At 37.6% G+C, this 25,027-nt stretch overlaps 1 long non-coding RNA gene across 3 annotated transcripts in view; it reads left to right on the plus strand.

Moving 5' to 3' along the window:
• The first annotated feature begins 8,780 nt into the window (after window positions 1-8,780).
• LOC143434070 (uncharacterized) overlaps window positions 8,781-25,027 on the plus strand; it is a 69,034-nt gene continuing 52,787 nt past the window's right edge. For 2 of the 3 annotated variants that reach the window (XR_013103262.1, XR_013103260.1), the window contains exons 1-2: window positions 9,823-9,881; window positions 23,140-23,252. This is a non-coding gene — a long non-coding RNA (uncharacterized LOC143434070). Of the gene's footprint in view, window positions 8,885-9,822; window positions 9,882-23,139; window positions 23,253-25,027 lie in introns of those variants that run through there. The other variant, XR_013103261.1, reaches the window with a different exon arrangement.

Here is a 25,027-nt window from a genome sequence, read left to right on the forward strand (position 1 = left end):
TTATCTTTACTGAGGATTAAGATAGTTTTATAACTTCACAGGATAAATGTGATCGACAGTGGTAAGTGACTAGCCAAAGTCATGGGCTTTTGAGAAGCATCAGAGACTTTGTTTACTGCTCAAATTGAACAGGCTGACTACTAGACGATCCTTGTGCTGTTGGTAGCTACTGCAACTTGCAGCAAATCTTGGCTTGTTTGCACTGACACTTCACCTTAGGGATGGAGAAATATACAAGACAGCACACACTTGGAACAAATGAGTTCCAACATTTCTCAAGCTGTAAATTCATTTGTCTCTCTTGGCAATTCATCCTATACTATTAACCCTTTAGTGGATGGAGACAAAATCCTACTCACCTGATGTATGTTGGTGCACTGAAACAGAATTAGTAATGGAATCTTTGCTTATCTTGCACATATTTTTAAGAATCTTTAAACTCTGAGAATGGCCGTAGTCTTTCCTATGAGCTACTACTCATATTGGATTTTCTAACTTAAACCAAGTTTAATGCAAGCTGAAGAATGTAGAAGGAGATTGTGCCAAATGGCTTCCAATGCTAGGTCTTTAAAGTGGTTTGATTTTATGAAGTTTCTTTGAAGGGTAAACGACTCTTCTAGCACATGCATATAACATGATAGAAACAGAGCTAAGTGAACTCAAGAATATTCTTTCTCCAGGTTTTTTCATGGCTGCAAGTAAAGTAAGGTGATATACGCCAACATTGTACAGTGAAAGGCATATGGGCTAAGTTTCTGGAGAGTATTTTTTTTTTCCTATGGCAGACTGATGCACAGAAAGATTTAGAAAGCCTATGGCATGACACAGGACTTTTGTGTCTTATCTTACTACATTTAAGTGAGTTGTATTTGGTGAAATGGTTGTACTGTTTTAGTAAATTAATACTTGTAGATTCTTTTGCAATAATCATGACTTCACAGCACCATGTAGTAAACAAAGTTTTCTCTCATCAAGGAAGCTTCTCTCTGCAGCAGTAGAAGACCACTACAGAAGACCAAAAGTAATCAAAATGCAGAGTTATGGAACCTAGTCCTAATGAATACCATGTACAGAACACTCCCACATCCAGGGCTCAGAGAACATTGTAGAAGAGATGGAAGAAAGTTCATAAGAAGAAGAATATTGGGGAGTTTGTTACAAGACTGTGTCTCCTAGTAATGTCAGAAGCTCTATTCCCATAAAGACACCAACATGACTTCCCAAGCATGAGCCAAACAAGGATGATATTAATGGACATGCCAAAGTAAATGGGGAAAAAGCCAAGGAGGCATCAACTCTACAGAAAGAGATATAGGCAACTAAGGAAAGCAGAGAGTGAGAGAGGAGGTCTTCCTAAGACAACAACTGGTTTTGCCAAATGGCCAGTCCTAGAAACATGCCAGTAGGTAGCATTATATGGACTGAGCAGGTTATACTTAAAAATAAATATGCATATACATATATGCATGCAAAAACAAACAGTGTAAAAAGAGGCAGTGAATTTGAAGGAGAGAAGAGAGGATTATATGCAAAAATTTGGAGGAAGCAGGAGGAAAGAAGAAATGTATTTTACAATAATCTTCCAAATAAAAATTTAAAAGGTGAAAAAAAAACCCAAAACAACAGCTGCAAACTGTACTTATGCAAATACCTTCTTTGTTGAAATAATGTTATCTGAACTTTGTCACCTTTTTGTGTTAAATCTGTCAGACAAACAAGCTAAAGTTATCAGCCCAGCTATACTATACAAGCTGCGTTTGCTCTTCAGAGAACAGGGGGCATTAGAATATTCATTTATATACAGCTAGGTTTCCAGAAGCAGAAGGTCTGGAAATGAACACCATTGGTGAGGAGGGTATAGTTGTTTATACAGAACCAGTAATGGGACCTAAGACTCTGAGCCAGTGAACATAAAGTTGGAAATTAGAAAACCAAATTCACTTTGATGTTGAAAAGCAACCAAATGTGTTCTGAATTATAAGTACAAATTATACATGCATGTATTTTCTTGCAAGTAGGAGCTTGCAATAACTTATGGGACATGTGTTCATATCATATTTACAGAGTGAAAATGAGGTTTTGGTTTATAGGAAATTAATACTTCAATGATTCCCTAGTAATTGCAAATAGATTAAGTCTTCCTAGCTATCCTCTGGGAGACCGTCACAATGGTTTCCCACTGGTATACATACAACCAGTTGTCCTAAAGCCCAGTGGCTTAGAGCACTTACTCTTATAGAATTTCTGTGAATGAGAAGCTGTGGACCTGAGCTGGACTGTCATTCCATATTTCTCAGGACACTGTTGCCAGGCATCAGCCCAGAGTCTTGAAAAAGAAAAGTGGATTAGTTAAAAACATTTTTCTTTGAACTACAACAATTGTTCTATACTTAGTCTAGACTCTTGGTTTCTGGCTTTGATTTTTTTTTTTCTTTACAAACCTTTAATTTGCAAATTATTAAACCAGAAGAAATTTCTTCTGAAATAGCCAAACAATTGAAGTCAAATTAGGATGGTAGTTAATGAATACAATAATTTATCTGCTTTATCTGCTCACCTAAGATAACCTTGGAGAAGAAAGACATACCTCACAGCTATGAAGTGAGAAATAGAGAGTCTATATCTCTCATATAGCTATTTACAAAGTTTCAGGGTGCCCTGAATATGGTTAACTAGACTGTCAGAAAAACCTGTCCTGCTAAAAATCACATTCTAATAGCAATGCAAAATATATCCAGTGAGGATAGCTCAGGTCCTCAATCTTTGCCATATTGACCACTATGAGTCAATGGTCAGTGCAGGGTAAAGTAAGTACAAGACTATCTCAAAAAAAAAAAGAATGTGTTAACTCTCTCTCTCTCTCTCTCTCTCTCTCTCTCTCTCTCTCTCTCTCTCTGTGTGCGCACACGCGCTAGAGAGGTACAGGGGGAGTGGCTAGATCTGGCACAGTTTCTAAAACACCAAGGCACTAAATTGTTTTAACATACTCTTCTTCAAACAGTCTACAATGTGTTAAAAAGAAAGTGGTATTGAGTGAAGTGTTAGAAATGAAGCAAGTTGAATGCTCAGAGCTTAGGAGCTGTAAAGGTCTTTAGGAAAACCTTGAAGGAAAGAATAATGCTCTGAGAGATGGGAGAGAGTTTTAAGGAAACAAGGGTGTTAAGAGCTGGACAATGTAGCCTTCCTGTGTGAAAATGGGATGGAGTGTAAGAAGCCACTATGGCTAGAGAAGAATGAGAGAATAGGGGTAGTATTGTGGCAATTTATAAGAAACTAGGTGAGAACAGGAGGCAATCACTTCAGAGTTCACACAGAATGCAAGGACTGTGCCTTTTCCTTTCACATTCTAAACCAGGGCACTACTGATCTGTAATTGCAGGGTTGTTTGGGTCTGACATGTAGAATTGGGTCATTGGGTATTACAGATGTGAGCGCATATAAACTCTATCCACTAGGTTATAGCCATGCTTCCCCCATGTCAAATTAAGTATGCTTTCAAGTACCTCCTGGGTGGGCAAATCACCTCCAGTTGTGACCTACTGCTCCAGTGGTTGGAGAAACATGTAAACACTATGGGGATAGGGAGTATGATCTAATTTACAACGTAGTAAGATCATCCAGGCTGCTATGTGAACTATAAACTGTCAGAAGGAAAAGAGATCCTATACTCATTCTAGAATTAATTGGACCCTGAATTTTAACTTGAGTGTTGCCAGGAAGAATCCTGATGCCATACTCAACGACCTTTACTCTTGTGTAACACATAACTTGTGCAAAGAAACCGCAGGTAAAGAAAGGTGGTAGCATCATAGACAGTTCAAATATGCTCACCTATTCCTCATTATAAAATAGAGAGTAAAGAACTGTGCACCTTGATCCAGGTATGATGATGCACTTAAGCATGGGTGAAATGGAGGCAAGGAGATCAAAAGTGAGCAGCCATCGCCAGCTACATAGTGAATGTAAGGCCATCTTGTCTACTCGAGATTGTCTCAAACAAACAATAACATCAATGAGATTCCCACATTGTTATAAATCATTACAGAAGTATCCAATTAGTGTTGTAATGCCCAACTAATATTTAATTCATTTAATATAACATTTTATTTCTTTTTATTGAATATATTTTTATTTTCATTTAATAAACAAACCCTATATTCATTCTATTATAAAAGTTAGTTGGGTATGGCAATTAACAAACATCATATATATATATATATATATATATATATATACACACATATATGTATATTTATGTATATCTATGTCTGTGTGTATTACTCTTTGCATTTTATTTTGCATTTTTGTTATTTAATTTGACACATACAATTTTGTATATATATACACATATATGTATGTACATCTAAACTTATATAAAGCACTAATATACAAGTTTTCAAAATGTTAATTAAAAGGGAGAAAGACTTCAAAAGGGAGAAAATACAAATTATACAAATTAGACATCTGTCAAATATTGATGAATGACAGAATAATTATTAAAATATGTGTTTAACAGTGAGAATCATTAAGATATTACTTATTAACTGTCAGAAAGGCAAAGTTAAAAAGGATCTCAATTGATATTTGTAGGAAACAGATTTACATCATAAGGTAAAGAATCAACTGTTAAAATTCATAAGCCACAACTATTTTACCTCTGGGAAATTTTTCTATGGAAGTAATTAGACAAGAACCCAATGATTCAGTATGTGCTTGTGGTTGCCACTGGGGACTAGGATCAACCCCTCACCCAAAATAGTTTCAGATGTGGAGACCGATGATGCCACACACACTGAGGTATGAAAAGGTTTGTAATCCACATAATTGAACCTGCAAAGGATATGAGGGTAGATGTCCACACCTGTCTGCACAGGCTTTGGTGAGGAAAGAGGTGAGGGCTCTGGTTAGATTCATAGCTAGAGAAGGGAGCTCCAACCAGTATTCTGAGCAGGATTATCCACTTGCATGGTTTGAATTTCATGTCCACACTGAGAGGCTTTCCTTCAGGTGCGTCTGTCAGGTGCAAGGTGTGTATGTGTGTGTGTGTGTGTGTGTGTGTGTGTGTGTGTGTGTGTGTGTGTGTGGTGTGGTGTGTAGATGCCTGGATAAACATCAAAACCAGACTGAGACCATATTACAGCTCACTTCTGGTATCTGATCAGTGACGGAAATGTTCTGTGCTCTCCCTCCACCCCTGCCATCCTGATCTTGTCTTTAGCAAGCCAGCATGTCATCTTGTGAGGCCTGGACCCTGAGGCTGTGGAATAAAATGAAAATCCTTTTAAATGCCTTTTTGGAAAGCCTAGCATTGACTCAGTTGAGGAGTAAATGCACACCGTGGTCCCTATCAACAATATCTAGAGCTAAAGAAAACAGGGCAAGTTTTTTAGAGACGTCTAGAATTTGTGGTGTTTATAAAGGTAACAATATGTGTGGTCTTATTTATGCTTTGGTTATCTGTTAGGAAAATCTGCCCAACAGATTCCTGCCTCCTTAATCTAAGGCATAATATTTACCTGGCTTTGACAGCTCATGGGCCCAAGGCTTTTTCCTCTAGAAAATCTTTCTATTTAAAAAGCTCCTGATTGTTCACAATGTACCTGAGGAGAGAAGGTCCTCATTCACAATCAAGGCCAATTATTTCCACGGTAGCTGGCCTACTGACTCCAGGAGGCAAGAGAACGGCTTACTAAAGGATTAATCCTCAAAGGTGAAGTAGTTTCTGGGGAATGCTAATGGTGGTGCCTAATGTGTACTAATGTACAGTTGAGATAGAGACCAGGATATTGCCTCTTTCCCACCAAAAAAATCCAATTCAAAGTGGGCCAATTTACTGGCCAATCAATAGACCTACCTTAATTACAGATTATTCTAGAATCAATAGACACAATAACTTCTGAGACACACAGATAGCCCCTAGACAAAACCAGGTTCAAATTTACTTTAAGATGGATCCCTGTTCCACAATTCTGACTGTAAAAGCAAATTAATGATGTGTATGGCTTAGGAGAGTTAAATCTATGACAAAAGACTGGCAGGACTCTGAAAATGCATCAGGGCACAGGGCAGCTGAAATGCAAGCTTGTCAGCAGACAGCACCATGGCTTAGAGCCCACTGTGCATGCCTACTTACAGCAGACAGATGGTCCAGTTAGCAAGCCAAGGGCAACAGGGAAAGGATCTCAGGCAGTGCAAGTATGGCCCAGGCTATCCTCTTTACACTGCCAATCATGCTGAGGTTGCCCCCTCGAGGGCCAAGGTAAGCTTTCACTCAAAATTGATTCTGATGTTGAAATAGATGACTTCAGACATGCACCAGAAGGGTAGGAAAAGTTTAATACCCAAATAAGAGGATTGAATAGAATAGCCCAAACAAAAGGAGAGACAGGTGGCTTTGTTGTTCAGGATTGGGAACACAGTGTAAGGATTCGTGAACTCTGTGTGGTTTCTGAAGTTTTTCTTGGCTGTTAAAAGAAGCAGCATCTAGATTTTCTAATTGGTTTGCCCACATATAAAGAGGCAGGTGGAGTGTATTCGATAGCACCCAAACCTCAAAAATGAAGTTGGACCTTATATTCTAGAATATTTATAATAATTATATTTACATGTGGAAAAATTTCAAGCAGCCTAATTATAAATGGGTAATGTGTCAATAAGCCGTGTAACCCTATGGATAGAAAAACTACAAAGACAGAAATTGTTAGGTAGGGAAATTAAGCTATGCAAAGAATAATACTGTATACACACCCATACAATTACAGGGGGATGTGCCCAGATGAAAACAGTGGGTATTACTGATGGTAGAATTACAATGATTTTTTTTTGATTTCTCTCATTTGCATTTTCTTTTAATGTCTATTAAAGGGGTATGTTACTGTTGCTGTTTTATAAGATTTGCTTGCTTGTTTGCTTTTAAATAAAAAGCCAATCCTTTCTTAAGGTCTTTGTCTTATGTCACTTCCATCCGTGGAGCCATGCATAGAGCTGAGGTAAGCACTGGGGGCTGCTTTGGCCCTGGCTGTGTGCATTTCACTGTTTTGCCTAGTTGGGTTTAAAGATGATCCAGATGGCCCCAAATGCTCTGCTGAGTGAATAGCTTTGCTGCATGGTCTGCTTGATTCTGATTTGCCATGCTGCAGAACATCTTGAATTACTTTTCCATTTATTTTGTAATTTTAGAGTCCCCTCGCCCCCGGCTTTTCAGAGGTAGGTAACAATTTGCAGTTCCTATAGTAAATTATCTTCCCTCTGCTTTTCGATGTCTTGCCTAGAAAATCATAATATCTTTTTAGTATAACTATGGAATTCTGGCAGTGGGCTAGGGTGAGAATTTGGCCCATCAGGAAGATCATATAATTAGTATAGCAGAACAGGAGTATTTCATTACACAAATGAAAGATAATAAATGTTCCTATTTAGAAGCATTTTGCATGCCTCAAAATAGCATTTCTTTCTATTCAAAATGAAATACTATTGCTTTAATATGAAAATCATTAATCATTGGGCTTTTTGAAGTGCTAATGCTACTTTCTCAATCATAGACACTAACTAAACTTAAAACTTGGATGAGAAGGAATTTGAAAATGTATGTGTGATATATTTAATAGCCAAATAATAATTAGAAATGGGTTGGGAGGCAGTTTTATTATACAGCATGTAATTATTGCGTCACAATATTAAAGAACCATATAAAAATTAACGTGAATTTCATAATATGTAGAACTTACAAAACATTAAAATATTCATCAAAATAAACTCTAGCCATAATTGTGCACCTTTTCTTCTGTTGTTAAACTGATATAATATAGAGTACAGATGCCACTTAAAATACTAAACTATACATCATAAAATTTGTTTTTTCATTGCCAGATACAAAGAACCAATGGAAAGTAGTTTATAGCAAAGTGAGCGATGACTGGGAAGAAGCAAAGCATTCATGAGTCCTCCATCATGTGTATATTATGTGTATAGTAAGGTGTACGCAGAGAAGGGTTTACCTGTGTCCACCTGGTCCCTGCCTTGCAAATAGTCATTGCCAGCAGGCTTTACTAAACATCCAGTATATTTCAGATGTAGATTAGGAAAGTAGATTAAAAATCAGTGTCACTTGATTATATCCAAAGACCCAAGTAATTAATCTTTTACCAAGAAGAAAACAAAACCAAGTAAGTTCGGTCAAGGTTTCTTCCTGGGTATAATTGACACCAACATAATTTCAGTGTTGCTCTGCATCTGCCTGCTGAACACAGACTGTCTCCTTCTTCACTTTCTCAGTACTCTCAAAACTAAAATGTGGGCACAAGACACTGGAAGTTACATGGCAATATGATGCCCATGAAAGAGAGGCATGAACAACAATTTTCTACAGAGGAATGATGGAAGCAGTATGAGTCAAAGGAAGGGCCATTTTCCAGAGGTGGCCATGATGTTGAGGGGCAAATTCAGCCAGCTGTGTGTGAAGGTTATTGCAGAGTTGGGTAGCTGGTGAACTTCATTGTTTATTGACTCTGTAATTGTGTGAGGCATTATTCTTTAAATGAAGCTTAAAAAAAAAAAAACAACAATGCCTCTTGATTGTATACATAAAGACCTAAGTCAATCTTTCACCAAAGAGGAACCAAAATCATATAAGTTCAATTAAGATCTTTTAGCCTATACAACTCAAATTTTTTGAGGGTGATATGCTGCAGAGATGGCTCCTCTTAGATGACAGAATTCCTCTGGGTTCAATTTATAAGTTGCTGGAAAAGTCATCCATAGTTCATTATAACCTTCACATCCTTCTGTAGTGGCATCCTTAATGAGAGCAGAAATGAGTTTATGTTCTTAACTCAGCTCAGATTCTGCCTAACTTATGGAGACAATCTTCAATTTATTTTATGCGGTGAGTGAGAAACTCATACACACACACACACACACACACACACACACACATACACACACACACACACGGTCAAATTCGGCCAGATACTTTAGTTTTCAGGTCATTGTTTTGCCATTAAGTATAAAATAACAGCTTGAAAGTAAAAAAAGAAAAAAACCTGGTTGTCTGCTATTAGCACAGAGCCGTTTGAAATACCCCAGAGCTGCTGCTGGGGTAACTAAGGAACATTCCCCTCACTGTTGCCATTGTGGGTAGGACATGTTCTCAAGATTTATGTTTGTTTTGAAGTTAATTAGCCCAATGTAAACCTTATGCTCTTCTGATTAATTGGTTTCATACTAGCTGACTAGGATTTACATGTATGATGTAATACTGACACAGAACCAGGGCTGCATGTTTCTGTACCTCTGTGAAAGTAAGGAGTGGGAAGTCACCCCATAGGAGAAATTCCACAACATTGTCTATGAGGGGAAAATACATATTTTAACTCCTCACAAACTTCCCACTTCATTTTGGGTTACTCGACTCTGTGTATTTATGATGGTTGTGGGGGGGAGTTGTGGTAGCATGGGGGTGTTTTAGACTTCATAAGAGTTACAGAGTTGTTTCTCAGGCTCTGTGTACCTCTGCATGTCAATGACTGTTGTCTTAGAGGCCACTGTTGGTTCTGCGGCTGAACACTGTGGCTGTTGATTACATGAAAAGTTCCATCGTGTAACATATGTGTGATGAGGCATGGCTAGCTGCCCTGTTCAGCACTTCATTCTGCTCCTCTGCTTTTCCTCCTATCTCTGCCTGTCTCTGTTGGGAGGTTTTACTTTGCTGTCTTTAAATACCTGTGGGAACCAACTGAAAGGTGGAAAGTTTTATGTTGACTGCTGGTTTCAGTCCATGGCAAGCTAGTCTCGTTACATGGGTCTGTGGGGAATTAGAATGTTCTGATGACAAGAGAATACAGGCAAGCAACGTTGCTCACTGCCTGGTGAACAGGAACGAGGTGAGTGGGGAGATGCGTGTCTTAGAGCAGCATCCTCTGTCTTCTCCTTTTGCTCTACCAAAGTCCCAGGCTATTGGAAGGTGCAATTCCATTACATTTGTGGCAGATCTTTCTCCCTTAGTTAAGCACCCCTGGAAACGCCCTCTAGGATACTATTCAGAGTGTGCTTTACTATTTAGCTAGCTTCCCCCCTGCTTTCAGATTTTCCCTCAACCTATTAAATATGCTTCCTAGTATTTAGATTTAAATTGAAAAGCGTCTCCTTACTATGGCATCATTTCCTCTTTGAGTAATCTTGGATCAGAAGAGAGTTTTTCTTCTTCCTAGGATCACATCAGTCCTGCTGCTTTTTTGGAAAAGGCTACAATAATGGTCCAGATGAAACAAAACAGTTAGCTTATTAAAGAGATTGTGTGTGTGTGTGTGTGTGGTATGTGGGGTGTGTACTTGCACATACGCATTGTGATTTTGGGCATTTAGTTTACTGTAACTAAATATATACATATTCTTCTACACTTTGTAATTGAGTGGCATATCTTGAAACCCTTTCTTTTGAGAAGCATACATTATTAGGCATCTCAAGGAATGAGAAAGTAAGGGAAGGAGATGGGCAGGCAGACAGGAGTCCTGAAGAAAAGCTCTAGTTGTCAGCTTTTTCCTTTCCATCATGGTCCTGTTCTCCAATGGAAACAATTTTTTTTCTTTTTTTGTACAAGATCTGGCTGCATTACTCTGCTAGTGATCTCTAATTCCCTAGACAAGATAACATCATTTTGAAAAGGAAAGCTGTCAACTTGAAGGAAAATGTACCTCACACAAAGGTGAATTTGGAGCCCTGTGGTGAAGAGGAGCGGCATCAGTTTCATAGTTTCTATGTAGACTGAGAACCATCCATTCCTTATTAAGAACTGATTACAAACTAAATGGATGAGTACAATTATATTGACTATGGAATGTACATTAAGCATACATAATTACTTGCAGATGTCTCAAAAAGCAAAACCACAATGTTTATAATGAAGATTACATACATATAGTAAGTATGTGTCACTGATAAACTGAATGCATGGTTTGTGAGATGTGATAAATGATTTGTCTTTTAATTTCCCTTTCAACTTCAGGCAGAGGGGAAGAATCTCTCCAGCTTTTAATAGAAGTAATGATAAAAGATAGTCTTGGTCTCAGTTTATGTAACAAAGCACAGCCATAATACACGAATTGACAGCATTTAGCCCAAACTAATATGCAGCACTTCACTTTTTAACAGCAAGACTTCTCATACCCTAGGTAAGGTACAGTTATTTGTACACTATTCTTTCTTATCCCATTCTTCAGAGGCTGTTCTCTACCTCAGCAGGATGAGGCATACAGAGAGAAGAGAAATTTTTCATTTAAACACTGCAAAATAAGAAGATCCACCTGTATGAGGCATACACAAACTCTTTCTTACAACAAATGCTAATTATGTATCCAATAAAAGTGGAGAGCTGTTATCCTAGATCTGCAACCAGAGCACCTAACCAGATGGTCTTCCTTCTAGAATATATGGTCTAGTCCTGTTTCTACCTAATACCATTGTTTTTCCCTGACAATATCCCATTTTGCTATGATTTTAACTTCAGTGTTCACAGGTTAAGCTTTGTGTGTGTGTGTGTGTGTGTGTGTGTGTGTGTGTGTGTGTAATCCCTAGTTATAGGAATGTGTTTCACAGTATTTCCCTTTGGAGTTTAGGTTGTCCAGTACTCTGTGACACTCTCTGAACACCCTCCTCATTGATCTCTCATAATGATATCACTTTCACACTTTGACCTTCTCTATAGCCTTCATCTCTTTATAGAATCCCAGCAGTCATGAACTAGATAATGACATGACATTTCACCTATGTAGGGTTAGCATCTTTTATCTTTATAGTTAATATTTAAATGTAAATATAGTGCCTTGTTGCATGCCTTGCTCATAGAAGTGGCCGATCCTTTCTCTCACACTTGGCTATAGTATGTTGCATGGTGGTTTTAGCTGCAAGGCTCAATCGTCTCTTCTCCCACACTTGTCTTTTGTCTACTGTCATTAGGACTTTTGGTATTTTAACTAAAAGAAACCACCTGAAATTGGCTTATGCAACTGTTCACCAATAAAAACTTTTCATGGGAGTGAGAGGCAGGAATGCATCTTGGCTTTACAGAAGATTTGAGCCAGGAATTAGGGTGTCTGGGGATTCTCATTCCATCTTCTCCACTCCCATCTTTCCTTTTTCTTCTGTGTGCATAAAAAAAAAAAAAAAAAAAAAAAAAAAAAAAAAAAAAAAAAAAAAAAAAAAAAAACCACTATTTTTTTTCATTCGCTTCAATGCCTAAAACAAAGAGAGAATACTTTTCTCATTTCTAAGAAATGAATTCTATTGATCAATATTTGGGCAGGTCTTTCTTATTTTTTGCTTTAGTAAGGGATAGTAAGTACTATAGTAGTTGGACTTATTAGGAGCGAGCTCCTATGGAATGAAGCTATGTGTTTGATTTCCATCACTATCAAAATAATTTAAATTAATGATGATGTATATGAAAAGTAGCAGCAAAACAGTACAACAATGGGCTACCTGAAACTCTACACAGTGGGTGGGTTATTACCCACTGAAGATGGCTTATTTAAGATCTCTTCCAATTGGCTGACCTCTTAGTGTCCCTATTGGTATTGGTTATCTTTTCAGTGTTAATTTGTGATTGCTGATCTTACAAGTGATCTCAAACTTGAAAACTAACTTTGAAAAGCTTTCCTGCCAGAAACGCTCAAATCTGAAACGAGACTTGCTCAGCTATAAAATCAAAGTATCACAAGACTCTATTCCTTCTGGAGGTCCAAGCAGGGAATGTTTCCTTGCTTTTTCTAACTTCCGGTTGCCCATATTGCTGAACTTCTGGTTCCCTTACACCTTTAAGGCAAGGAGGAGTGAGTTGAGTGTGGCTCATGTTACATCGCTCCGATACTACTGCTTTGCCTCTCTCTTTTCTTAATTCGAATTCCTCTGATTAAATGGCATTTACTTGCACCATACAAGATACTCTCTCAATCCCAAGATCCTTAATCATATCTTCAAGGTTTATCTGCAAGGTCTATTTGGTTCAATGTACTACCAAAGGGTGCTCAGTATCCTTACCACCACTATCATTTACATACTTGCTTCTCCTTTCTGCTTTGTTTTACATGAAGCACATGCTTCATATTTCTTTCTCCTTCACTTCATGACTACTTACCTTTAGCTGGCCACTGAGCATGGGTATAAACAGAAATGACATTCTAGTCTACTGTGTCCTTCACTTTATTGAGTATTTCCCACACCCAAGGGACTTGAAATATAGAATCACCACTAGGCTATTTCTTGATTTCTGGAGTTGGCAAGATTCACACCAGATCGTCTGGCTGCTGCAGAGGAAGGATTTCCTCTCCTGTTGTATTTCTGCATGGGTCTAATTGTACCTCTTCTATGGGATGTCTAAAGTTTGGAGAGAAGTATGCTGTGATAGTTTAGTGCCTTGGGGTTTTAGAAAGAGTTCCAGATCTAGCTCTTTTTCTGCACCTCTCTAGCACACACACACACACACACACACACACACACACACACACACACAGAGTCAATACATTCATTTTTTTTTGAAATAGTCTTATACTTTATCCTAGGTTGGACTTTGACTAATAATGGTCAGTATGGCAGAGATTGGGGACCTGAACTATCCTGACTGGATAGAATTTGCTTTTTCTATTTTTTGTTCTGCCCCCTTGCTCAACACTCTAGGAAAGATGAACCTGCTTTATAGGGTGATATAGAGTCTTTCTGGGCTAAATCTGTGGTTAGTCAGGGAAAACAGATAATTTCACAGCCTTAGTAATGTCCAAGAAACACTGGACATTTGATAACCCTAAACAGAGAACACAGAATAATCAGAGGAGAACTTAGAAGGAAGTGATAGCTCAATTCTGAAATTATATATATATATATATATATATATATATATATATATATATATATGACTTAACTAGTAGAAAGGTTCATGGGTGATGTCATCATAAATATAGGCAATGACTGCATAGGGGTTGGTGTCAAAAGTATCCCCTCTCCAGGAAAAAGACATCGGGATGGGTATGGCCCTCATGCCTCACTGGACAACAACAGGAGGACCGGAGCCATTATAAGGTCCCCTTTAATTACTGGAGGTCAGGCCTCTATCTCTGCCTTGGCAAGATTAGAATCACCACAGCCCTTCTATACTTGGAGAAGGGAGGAGATGTCAGAGGCAGCCCTGCTTATACACTGAAGGCCTAAAATCAGCCATAAGCCTAAAATCAGCAATAGGCCTGACATACATGCCTGTTAACACAAAGTCTTGGGTCTCTGTGGAAAAACACTAAAACAGATGGCTATAAGCTATTGTAAACAGGCAGCTTTTGTGGAAATCTACCAGCCTGAGTAGTCATAGACCTTGTAAATAGGCAGCCTTGGTGGATAGTACCAAGTTAGAGAAGGACAAGTGAATCATAGGCAGAGTCATAGTGACCTGTCCCCTGAACCTTTAACCAGCCGATACCCTGTTCTGAACTATATCTGTATTGCCCCTGAACACCTATGCTCCTGTGTCATCCCCTTCCCCACATCCTGCATTTTTGTGTTTATAACCCCTGTGTTAAAAAGTAGAAATTATGATTTGATAATAAAAAATAAATAAAAATAGGAAAACTGTGCTAAGCTCCTTCAGTGGCCTTGGAGATTGTTACATATTTTAACATGAAACAATCTTGAGAAAAAAAATGGGAATTACTGAGTTTTTGTCAGTGTAGAATGAGAATCAAACTAGAAATTTACATAGAAAAACATTACTGGGCTAATTTACTTTAGTTTAGAAAATTAAAACATCTACTCAATGTTAAGGTCTTAGAGTCAGAAGCCAGGCAGGGTGTACATTTTCTAGTTATAGTCTCATGGAGCTAAAATCAGCTTGTCACATGGGCACATTTTTGAAATGGAGGTTCTGGGGAAAAATACATTTCTCAAATTCATTCTTACTGTAATAAAATTCGGTTCCTTTTGAGTACAGAGCCAAGGTTACCCTTTTCCTTGCTGCCTTCATCCAGAATCTCTCTCAGCCTATAAAGACTGCCTGATCTTGTGACCCTTTGCCACCTACTGAATGGCCTTGTCCAGTTTTCATATGATGGTTTGTGCCTATTATATGATGTGTCGTGTTCAGTGGATATCCCCGAGAGGCCTGCTCTTTTCCAAAGCGAAATGGAGGAGTGAATCAGGGGTAGAGGGGAGGTATGTGGGAGCTGGGGACTGGAGCTGTACTTGGAGTGTAACATATAAGAGAATAAAAAGAAAATAATGCTCACATTTCTTGCCAGTTCATCCAAGTTTAGGCCATTCTATTCTAACTCAAACTTATGACTTCCTTGTTTCAGACCTTTAGGCACTACTTTAAGGGACTAATGTGATTATGTGACCTACTTGCATAAACTGAGGATGGGCAAAGGACATCTGAATCATGTAAGAGTAGCATGAGGGCCAAGGTTGATGTCAAGTACTTTTAGAGGCTATCTAGTCTTCCTAAAACTACAAAAGACAGAGAATGGAACACTCACAGGCCAGCATAGTTGTGCTCATGGATTTATGGAGACTTTAACAATAACGTTCTCTTAGTATCTGTAGATTTCTTATCAGAGCTTATGGGAAAGAACTTTATCACTGAAGGAAAATCTTGATTCCCAAGCTCTACACTTCCATTTGGAAATACATACATTCTAAGATGATTCTACATACATCCAGTAAGTACAACATATTTGGGAATATTCTATTATAAAATGAAGTTGTATGACAAATCAAATAGTAAGATCCACACTCTAAGAAGCACTAGCTTCCAGGAATAGGCATTAGAAGTAAAATATTTATATACCTATGTATTTTCCCTAGATTACAGCTCAAAGGTAGGTTTGACTTCAAAACATAATATAAAGATCTGATTTCTCAATGGATACCTCTGAGGTGGTTATAATCAGTGGAATGTTGCAACCATCAAACTTTGAGATGACAAACTTCAATTCTGATACTTGCAACATCATACATTCTTCTTGAATAGGCTGAAATCTAAGCTGTTTTTCTCATGAGCTCTTGTTAATGCCATAGTAGAATGGTCAGATAGAGAGTTGGATTATTTGGGGTATACCCATCAGGGATGTCTGCTGGCATGAGCTGGAGTCCTATTAAAGGCAATTAGTAGTTAAGAGTTTAGATGCAAATTGCAATGGGATAGCAATTGACAGAATGACAAACCACCAAAATAATTTTAGCTTTATCTTTGATATTATCTTGTTGTGCTTCTGAAGTCACAAAATGCTGGTTCCTGTAGCTTTCTTTGCTTCAGTAAAAGGATGAATTGTCTGACAAACCACCAAGCTTAAGGAACCCTTGACTATTAGATATAGACATAACCCTGGCAAAGGTTATAAGCTGTACACATTTTTCTTCCTTTGCAACTCAATTATGTGCAAGTAATCCTGACTTGATTCTTATTACTGTCCTTATGAATAGCTTAAAGAAAAATTGCCAGGAAAGTTGAAAGTGTGGTATGTTTGTGCTGTGAAAAGACACCATGACCAAAGCAACTCTTATAAAAACAACATTTAATTGGGGCTGGCTTACAGGTTCAGAGGTTCAGTCCATTATCATCAAGATGAGAACATGGCAGCACCTAGGCAGGCATAGTGCAGGAGGAGCTGAAAGTTCATCTGAAGCCTGCTAGCAGATATTGACTTCCAGGAACCTGAAAGTTGCTTGAATCAGGGAAGGTCTTAAGCCTACACCCACAAGGCCACAACTTCTCCAATAAGGCTAACCTTCCAACAGTGCCATCCTTGGGCCAAACATCAGTTTGCTTGCTGAGAAGGTTTAAATCTAATGAGTTGCTTTAAGGAAAACAGACTGATGTGTCTTTCAGAGGACTTTTTTTTATGAGTTAATGATTTTCCTATTGGCTTTTTCCTATGCAACTTACACAGGGAATAGACATTAGAGATAGATGTGTCCTATGACAATGTGAGCCATCTCAATGGTCTGTGAAACTCTGTTATAAACGCAAGGCATGTCTGTCAACCAGTTCCCCATTTAGAAGCATTGTCTACAATGTGTCTGATCATCATTAATGACCCAGTTCTCTTCAAGGGTGGTCAAGGGTGATGAGGTATTCAGATGGACATCACAGGTTTATCCAATGACCTTTAGTGTGTGTGTGTGCGTGTGTGTGTGTGTGTGTGTGCGCGCGTGCGTGTTTCTCTTATGCTATATCTTGTTAGACACAGATCTTATAACCTTTTAAAGTCTGAATCTGAAATGTGGGGAAATGATCTTTTTCAATTTTTTCTTCTAAAAAAAAGGTCTGGGATCCATTTGAAATTCTTCATGTTTAGTTCATATCTCATCACAATATATCTTGCCAAAATCCAAATGGTCTTTGTATGGTCTGGTTGGGGAAATGGCAAAGTAATGGCTGTTGGGAAGGTGTAGATTTTACCCATGATATCTGCTTCTAAGGCCATGCCCAGGATTTTCAAGTAAAAGCATCAGTGATAAACTTGGCTTTCTACTACTGGTATATGATGTTTCAACTTTAATTGAAATTTGACATCATTCAAAATTGAGAAAGTACTTCCTACAAATCTTATTGTGGGATTTTTCTAATTTTTTTTTAAACATTTTAAGCTAATCTTGATGGCAAACATCTTATATTTCTAACATTTGGATGGTAGAGGTAGCAGAATCAAGAATTTAATGTCAGGGACTTGAGGGATGTCTCAGTAATTAAGAGCACTTTCTGGTCTTCTAGAGTATTTGGGGTTGATTCTCAACACACACATATTGGCTTACTGTTGTTAACTCCAGTTTCATGGGGGATATTATGCCTTCTTCTGGATTCTGCAGGCACACCATGTACAAAAGCATGCATTTCAGCAAAACTCATATATATAACATAATAATAAATAAAAGAATTCAAGGTCATCCTCAACTATATAGCAAGTTAAAGACCAACTTGTGGCTACACAAGCCCTTATACCACAAAACACAAACTTGCCTTTTTTCCAGTCTCTCTCTGTCTCCGTATAACTCCTTCTACACACCACGCGCGCGTGCGCGCGCGCACACACACACACACACACACACACACACACACACACATACAAACACATAGACAAACACACATGCAGACACAGACAGACATAGACTCAGACATAGACACACACACAAACACACAGACAAACACACATGCAGACATAGACGCAGACATAGACACACACACACAAACACACAGACAAACACACATGCAGACACAGACAGACATAGACGCAGACATAGATACACACACACACACACACACACACACACAGACACTCACACTGACATACATAAACCAACCTCACACAGATATTTTATGGTGTCTATTACTTAGTGGCAGTAATTGACCACAACCAAATCACAGATGAACACTTGATAATATAGCTTCTCCTCTCACATTTGTTGTGATGGTTTCCTTCAACCAGACACAGTGTTAAATGCTAAGCACCATCATACATTCTCTACAAGTTTTCTCTGAGAATATAAAGACAAGAATTTATAGTTTGGTTGTAATTAAAATATAGCTGAGTCGTCTGAGGCTGTTTGGGATGTTGCACTGTATTTTCATAAAGATCAAAAACCTGATTAGATGTTGAGAATAGATTGCTCTGAATAAAGGTAAAGCAGACTGTGGGTAGTTAATGTGTGAGGACGCATTCATTTATGACAAATAGTGGGCAATGACCTTCTGCTCTCTTCTGCAAATGGAAAGTCATCATTATTGCTAAAGCCTCTTTTGATGTTTCCCCTTTGAGCCAGTGACAAAGGGCACGTGAGAAATGTCTGAACTCCCTTTCTCAGAGCTACACAGGACTCATTTCGTCATCTTTTTAAGCTTTTCCCATTCATCATCTTGCTGCTGCCAAAGCCTCCCTGACCACCTTCCATAAATTACAATGGTTCCCACTAGTCAGTCTCTTTCTCCCTCCTATGCTTCATTTTTCTTCAAGACATTTATCACCTTTTCCAATAGTCACAGTTTAAAACTACATTTATGTATGTATTATCCTTTCTACCCTCACTAGAATGTAATTTCTTTGAGGGTAGAAGTTGAATTTGCTTGTTTCATTCTCATAACCTAGAAAAGTGCCCAAGAATTAGTGTTTATGCTTCAAATGGCTATTTATTGAATAGAAAACAAGTACTTGTCAACTGAGTTCCCACTGAACAGATGAAGAGAGTGTATCTCCATCTTTGTGATAATCAGGAATATTTTCCATTGGAGCTTTTCTAAATTTGAAAGGTATAAATTATTTAAAATATGATGAATAAAGCTATGGAAGAATAAAGTTGCCTGGCATGTGTGAATAGAATATTCCTGACACAGGAGAACCAAGAACAAACACCACCAACAAAAACTAAAACCAAATTTTGATCAGCAATTTGCCTAGTTGTTTTTATTATTAAATTTTTTGCTTGTTTTTGTCATTTGAATTTGGTTTGTTCTATTTGATAATGCTTAAATGAAATTGAGGTTACTTCAAAGGGGATTACAAAGGAATTCACTGTTCCTGCCATGTTTTTAAATGCAGAGAATTTAAAGAAAGATATGCTGTTTTGTGGTCAGGGTTATAAATTTTTTTTTGTTCTTCCTTTTAATGGCTGTCATATTAATATCCTGGGTAAGAATGAATTTAAAAGCCTGTTACCAAATGTTGAATTGATTACATCTAAGTCAGAATCACCTAGAAACTCAGTATTTTTATTTGCTTCATTATTTTTGTATGTGCCACGGCCTTCTTCTGCCCATGATGACAATGCCAAGTCCAGAAATCATCCTCATCCCAGGAAAATTTGTGTACAATCCTCAAAGATCATCACAAGCAAAACTAAACTAGTTAAAATGAAAAGAAAACAGCACAATTAAGTTTTGTTCCTATTCTCAATTCAGAGATTTTGTTGTTTCTCTCTAAATTGATTTTGACATGCAGTAATTTTAATTTTTCTGTAGCTAATATTGAGAACAATTCTTACAACTTATGATGATCTGTATCAATTTCTTTTATGATTGCTTTTATTTAATTAAGGAAGGAAAACATTTAAAATAATGCATTAAATAATTTATATGTAACCCTTTTAGAAAGGATACTACAGTGATTTACAAAATTTGCCCTAACATTATTTCTCTCCCTCAAACATATATGTTTGTATATATACATATATTTGTATCTGTATATACACATACATACATACATGAACATACATACCTATAACTATATATATTTATTGCCTTTTTTTTTTGTCAGTACATTTTACTTGGGCTCATTTCCATGCCTCATATCATGAGTTTAGTTCTTTTATATGCTTTATGTGGCCCATGTTCTGTTGAAATCACTGGGGGGAATTTGTAGAGTGTGGTAATTTATATGACAATTCTTCAGATATACCTGACAGAAAACAGAAGAAGTTGGTCTTCTCAGCTGCTAGATGCACACACTTAATTCTAAATTCACTGTTATAGCTGTGTTGGAAGGTATGTTGTTTCTGTAACTTTTAAATTATGGGTATTAAGGAGTGAAAAACTCTGTCCCTAAAGTCATAAAAGCTTGAATTAGCATATTAGACCACAATATCAGAGAAGTGTAATTTTGGCATTAATTTCTCTGTGATTGAGTTTCCTTGTCTACTGAAAGGAGTGCCATTTTATGCGTATCTATTTATTTATTTAGATGTTGGCTTTATAATTTATATATTATATCTAAAACAAATAGATGAGACACTGTGACTTCATGCTAATAATCAGAGAGGTCTGTTGACCCCAGACCTTGTAAATGGTTAGTGGCATAGCCTGTTTAACACTACTTCTAACACTGTAAATAAGCAAATGCCTTATATGACTTGTAGGCCCCAAAAGAGAAAGACAATCTACAAACCCACCCCTACAGAAGACACTGGAAGGAATACTCCAACCCAAAGAAGTTATGTGTACTCATAAATAGAGAATAAATCATCTCACAAAAAGAAAATAAAAAAAAGGGAACCACACACACATACACATCACCACCTCGACCACCAATACCATAATCACTATATCAAAATAACAGGAATTAACAATCATCATTGGTCAATGATATCTCTCAATATTTTTATTAATTAATTACTTTATTTATTTATATCCAAAATGTTGCCCTCCCTCAGTTCCCCATCCCAGGTTCTTACCCCCTTCCTCTCCCCTTCACCTCTGAGAGGCTGGCCCCTTTGGGTATTCCTCTACCCTGGGGTCATCAAGTCTCTAAAGATTTGTTGAATCCTTTCTCACTTAGGCCAGAGGAGGCAATCCTCTGCTACATATGTGCTGGAGGCCATGGACCAGTTCAAGTATGCTCTTTGGTTTGTGGCTCAGTCTCTGGGAGCTCCCAGGGGTCCAGATTAGTTGACACTGCTCATCTTTCTATGTGGTTGCTCTCCCCTTCAGTTCCTTCAACGCTTTCCCTAACTCTTCCATAAGGGTCCCTAACCTCCGTGCAATGCTTGGCTGTATCTGCATCTGTTTCATTCAGCTGCTGGTAGAGCCTCTCAGAGGACAATCTTGCTAGGCTCCAGTCTGCAAGTACAATACTGAATCAGTAATAGTATTAGGGATTGGTGTCTACCCATAGGATGGATCTCAAGTTAGACCCATCACTGGTCAAATAGCTCTCAATCTTACTGCATCCAATTTTTCAGTAAAAAGACACAGACTATCAGAATAGATGCAAAACAGGATTTACCCTTCTGTTGCATATAAGAAATATACCTCAGCATCAATAATAGATATTATCTCAGAATAAAGGTTTGGAAAAAATTTTCATGCAAATGAGCCTAAGAAGCAAACTTTTGTAGCCATGCAAATATTTAACAAAACAAACTTCAAATGAAAATTAATCAAAAGAGAAGGACAGTTCATACTCACCAAAGAAAAATCTACCAAGATGACATTACAATTGTTTACATCTATGTCTGAAACAGAAGAAACTAATGTTTGTAAATAAAAAATGAAGACTTATCTGTAACAAGAGACCATATGCATCCAAGGGACATATCCATAACAAGACAATAAGAGGGAAAGGGCATCTTAGCTCACAATCTAAAGATATTTGATTGATGTATCTAAAAATGAAGTGAATTCTAATCACGCTGACTGCTTTAAGAGAAAAAATGCACAACTGTTTCATTTGTGCGGGTTCCTCTACATCTGTTCAATGATTGGAAAACCATTTAGTGTAGGAAGTCCTGAGTATGTGAATAACTGAGTGAAGGGTTGTTAACATGGGCACAGCCATGCCAAAGACCCTAGGGAAATTCCAAAATGTTTATAAGAGTTCTAAATGTGGAATGGATAGAATGTGCAGAATATGGTCATGATATCTGGCCATTCCCCCCATATTTATGGCCCAAATATTACTTCCCTACAGACTTCTACTAAGATTAGCTAAACTTCTTGATCCATCTGAATACCACAATTCTGTCTTCTTGTTTGTCTGTATGTAAAAACCTGTCCTCTCTATTTAATTGGATATAATAAACACCCTGAACTCCAGGGTCCTGATGTCTCTCCATCTGAAAGACAAGACCTACCTTATCTCAGCTTTTCTGTTTGTGTGTTTGTCTTTTCTTCATTCTATTCCCACCTGAGTCAGATCTGTCCTTGGAACAATACTGGACTGTGCAATGTACTTACTAGTTGTCTGCTAGAATATGGATCTTTGTGATCATTCATTTATTTCATTCAAATGGCAAAAGAACAAAAGCAAAATGGCAATTTGGTCCATGTTGAGAGAGTGCACAAGAAACCATATATAGATGATTTAAGAGGTTGGTTATGGAGAGAGATGTTGACAAAAGCAAGTTTCCTCTTGGATTCTTTGTTTAAGAGCTAACTCATGTTAGAGATAATTTTTGTAGAGTTAACATAAATGTTTTTATGGGTAAGGTTAATATTTTTTTGTAATCTATCACTATTCATACATTAGTGCCAAGCCTTTCTGCAGAACACACAGATACATTTTATGGCAACACATTTATATGATTGTAGATTTCTTGCTTGCTTGTATTTTTATTCTTTCTTCATATATCGTATTCATTTTTTATATATAAATATCATGCTAATGGTGCTTCCTTACCCAGGAAAGCTAGCTCCCAGCTCTGGAAACTGAAGTGCATCTGAAAGAGGCCCTCTGCATTTACACTGGGAACTACTCCGGAACACCATCTTGAAATGGATCTGCTCAGAAAGACTGGTAAGACTGAAAAAAAAAAAATCACCCATGGAAACGCTTTAAACCTCTTGGAGGAAATGCACCATAAAGATGCAAATATGTTTTTCATTTAAAAAAGAAAAAAAATTACTCTGTAGAAACTGGTTTACATAGGATTTGGAGTCAGCATTCCAGTTTTCCAACTGATTGAAACCATTGGCCATTCTATTTGCTGATGTTCTTTGAGCTTAGTACCATCTGCTGTTCATTGTTAGAGCATGCAGAATTTCTGTGTATCCTCCAGCAGTTTTCTTTGCTATGGGCTTTTCTTTTTTTTTTTTTTTTTCTGATTGGTGGTTCTGCTTTTCTGGATAATGCCAGTATAGCTTTTGCTGAAATCTGTGTTTTGGTGTAGATCTTCCATGACCTGAACTACAAATTTCTAATTTCCAAAAAGAAATAACAAAACACATGTAAACCATTATAGTTTAAATTACTCTGACCCTGTTACTTACACTAATGTTTTTGATGTTGATAAACACATTTGCTTTTGGTCCTCTCATTTTGTATTTTGCTCTTGAACTCATACCACTTAATTTAGGATGTGATCGGGTACAGTTAGGCTCTACTTACCACCTGGTCTATAAAACAAAGCTTTCACTCATCTATGGGATGGAATATTGGAGTCTTAATTTCTGGTAACTCAGCATGCGACCATGGAGGTAGGATCTTAACAAGGGTAATCACATTATAATGAGGTCAGTAGTGTAGACCCTAATCCAATATGACCGGTGCCTTTATTATAAAAAGTAGAAACTGGAAATGAGAGACACATGAAGGCAAAACACTATGTGGAGATTGGAACTACCTTGGCACATGTTGAGGAGCCAACAGAAGCTGGAAGAGAGGTTTGGAACAAAATCTTTCTTGGTGCTTTAAAGGCACTGTTGTCTGCCGAAGATCTGGTTTTAAATGTTCAGCTTCCAGATCTGAGACTGTATGTTGCTGCTGTTTAAGCACATTTCTGGTTCATGGTTATTACAGCCATTACGTTCCTCTACTCTTGCTGCCTGTTCATATTCTCGTCTCTCTTTGTCTTCTCTCTTTCTCCTTTTCCTCCCTCCTGCCCACCCCTCCCCCCATCTTTCTCTCAACTTCTCCCCTCTCTATAGATCAGGCTGGTCTTTAAATCACTACATATCAGATGTTTATTTTTAAATTTATGACCCTTCTGCCTTCACCCTCAAATACAAAGATCATAGGCACATGATACAAAACTCATTCTACCTCTTGATGTCAGTTCCTATACCTTCCCAGTTCTTCAGCAGGTAGAAAACTGATGTTCAAGGAAGGGGACTGGTGTGTGACATTGCCTTGGTGGCTGTCCTAGTTAGTTTTTCTTGTCAGTATTACACAAGTAAGAGACACTAAGGATGAGAGAAAAGGGATGAAAATGGAAAATAGTATATTAAATGGGGGAAATCAGTCCTGGAAAGATATGGTTTTGTTATATTTTTCTAATTTTTTAATGATACAGGGAAGGCCATTATGTTTATAAATTAACTTTTCCCCTGATAATTGATAATGTAGAAACACAGATCTCACCTGAAAGGGAACTATAGACAGTTTATTCTGGAGACAAAGTAAGTATAACTATGACCCAGGAACACAGATATGGCTACTGCAAATAACATGTTCCACTGTGGGTACCATTTTCTGAAGATTTTACAGTTACAGAATAAAAACATACTTACTCAAGGCACTTTAGTGAGAATATCAGATACAATCAAGTAAGAAACACTGCTGTAGGTCTTAGT

This window comes from Arvicanthis niloticus, chromosome 13 (genome assembly GCF_011762505.2).
Source record: "Arvicanthis niloticus isolate mArvNil1 chromosome 13, mArvNil1.pat.X, whole genome shotgun sequence".
Classification (NCBI taxonomy): domain Eukaryota; kingdom Metazoa; phylum Chordata; class Mammalia; order Rodentia; family Muridae; genus Arvicanthis; species Arvicanthis niloticus.